Raw genomic sequence first — 2671 nt, forward strand, 5'->3', positions numbered from 1 at the left:
AGGTTAGTTTTAACTAGAAAAAAAAAAACAAAATTATTTTTTTATAAAGAACAATTTCAAATAGATCTTCATTTTTAGAAAAAAAAAAATGGGAAAAACATATCTTGAATATACAGTTGTGGCGATTCTAATATACAGTTGTAGCGATTCTACTTTGTAACGCTAAATAAACCAAACATATAGTGGATTTACGCTGCTTGTAATTTTTAAAAAGGGACTTATTTCCAGTGAAATTTATATTGAAGGAAACCATACCCTTTTCATAGCTCAAGAATTGCAGAGAAAAAAAGCCATTTGTAGTAATCATTTCACATATGTCTTTGACTCTGGCATCAGAGTCAGAGAGTGCATACGATTGCCCAATCTTACTAATAAATTGTTCATCATTTCTCATGCCGTCAACAAGGTCTTGTAATTGGTGGTTTCTAACGCAGAATCTGACCCAAGGCAGGTTCCTTTTCGTCTTTTTTTGCAGGATGGAATCAAGAACGGTGTGCTGGCAGTTCAAAACCTGCGGAGCAACATAATGGCCTCCACTCTTCTTGCATCCACGGCCATCACTCTCAGTTCGCTCATCGGCATACTGGTAGGCAGCTCTGTTTCGGGGAGCGCGGCCGCTGCTTTAATATATGGAGATGACAGCAGAATGGGGTCTTCTGTGAAGTATTTCGCCTTTCTTGTTTGTTTTCTTATAGCATTTATGTTCAATGTTCAGCCCATTAGGTACTATAGCGATGTCAGCTTTCTCATAAATGTGCCTGCTGGCAAACCTGGGAAGGGCACTCGCAGTGTTATGTGAGCCAAGCGTTGAATAGAGCGAGCTATTTTTGGTCTTTGGGGCTCAGGGCTTTCTACTTCTCCTTCCCTCTTTTTCTCTGGACATTCGGCCCCATTCCAATGTTTCTTCGTTGCTGTATCATGATTTTCACCCTCTACTTCTTGGACACCGCAACAACTTCTTATACAGATACATCTCTGTTTCTCTCTTTTCCAAGAACTCCAAGAACTGTGGAAGAGGGATGTTCTCCAATGAATCAGGGGGATGGGGATGGTAAGATGTAATTCATATGTCTTCATTAATTTTTTAATAAAATATATCATACTAAATGTATCAGTGGCCGGCCTTGATAATCTGTTTGAAGTTGAGGGATTGTTAAGGGTTTCACTTTATTGTTGCTTTGTATCACCCAAAAGAGAGAGATGCAAACTCACAAAAAATTCAACCCAAAAAATAGAAGGAAAGTTATGCAAATTCTAACAATACATTGAAAAAAATACGGCCAGCTGCGAATCCAAGGCATATTCAAGAGAGTAATGGCAGGTTAAAAAGGATGAAACCAGGGAAAAATTCAAGGAATATTTAGTAAAATACACGTCCTTTACACTGATGCTAATTTGCCTTTATGTCGACGGATACCGTTGGCAGCATATCTGACAAAACATACCAGAAAACTTGGTTGGAAGTTCACCAGACAAAAGAGAATTTATTCCTGAAATTTTGCCTATTTTGGACACATAAATTATTATAACTTGATTGGAAGTTCTTTTTTGGACACATAAATTATTATAACTTGATTGGAAGTTCATCTGACAAAAGAGAGTTTATTCTACAGATTTGGCTTTTTGGGTACATCAGTTTTTATAATTTGCAAGATGATTCAATTGGAGTGTGCAGAATATTTTCTGTCTCTTTTGCTCGTTTCTGAAACGCACCAGATGAACTCCAGGATTATTCAAAGACAACAAAGATATTTTGGATATCAGAAATTCATTTGTATCATGTTATGCATCGTCCAAGCCGTTTATCCTTAAAAAATTCTACTGTCAAAACTTGACGCACGACGATTTGCATCTGATGGCATCATCTGTAATGTTGGCCGCCATTTCTGTTATACCCTATGATCACAAGCATGGAGCTCACCATTTTAAACTGAAAAATAAGAAAGAGGGGAGTTTAAGGATGGCCAGATGTTTGGATTTAGTTTTGATCCTAAAACGGACACCAAAGAAACGGTAGGATACTTTAAAGAAAGGGTTCAAAGATTGTAGTTGTAGCTGTATGAGATGTTTGCTTATTAACAGTTCTTCCATTTTCTCTAATGATATATGATCTTTTTGGTTTTTACCCTGAACAGGTAGGCACAACCGGTTAAGAATTTATTAATCAAATTAAAGTTGTCAGAGTAAGCACAACCAGTTAAGAATTTATTAATCAAATTAAAGTTGTCAGAGTAAGTATGAATTTTTTTTTGTTTTTTGGGCCAGCCTTATTAAAACTTTCTAAAGTATAAACTTCCCTTATTTACTATGCTATTGATCCATAAATATGTCGAAGACCATATATACCTATCTCAAATTGGATCAATATGTCGAAGACCATATATACCTATCTCAAATAATCTATTTATTTAGATCCAACTGTAAATATATATTTCTCCCTACATTTATAACTATAAATCAATAGCATAATAAATAAGACTTGCCTGGACATGCTAAATGATTTCCGTTAATAAGAAACTTGAAAAGTACTTTTGTGAGTAACCGATCTCTTATTCTTTGTCTCCGAAGGTGTCATGACATATGCTTGCAATCTGTCAAAGATTTGTATCACTCACTTTGCAGCTATTACTCAATACGGAAGAATCAGAATAAGAATAAGATTAAAATGACG

General features: G+C 35.7%; 1 pseudogene; it reads left to right on the plus strand.

Moving 5' to 3' along the window:
- Positions 1–427: 427 nt before the first annotated feature.
- LOC149161040 (uncharacterized) lies at positions 428–1062 on the plus strand (annotated as a pseudogene).
- Positions 1063–2671: the final 1609 nt, after the last annotated feature.

Source organism: Pinus tabuliformis, chromosome 5_2, assembly GCF_031772625.1.
Source record: "Pinus tabuliformis cultivar Carrire ecotype Pingquan chromosome 5_2, CPIR1, whole genome shotgun sequence".
Taxonomy (NCBI): domain Eukaryota; kingdom Viridiplantae; phylum Streptophyta; class Pinopsida; order Pinales; family Pinaceae; genus Pinus; species Pinus tabuliformis.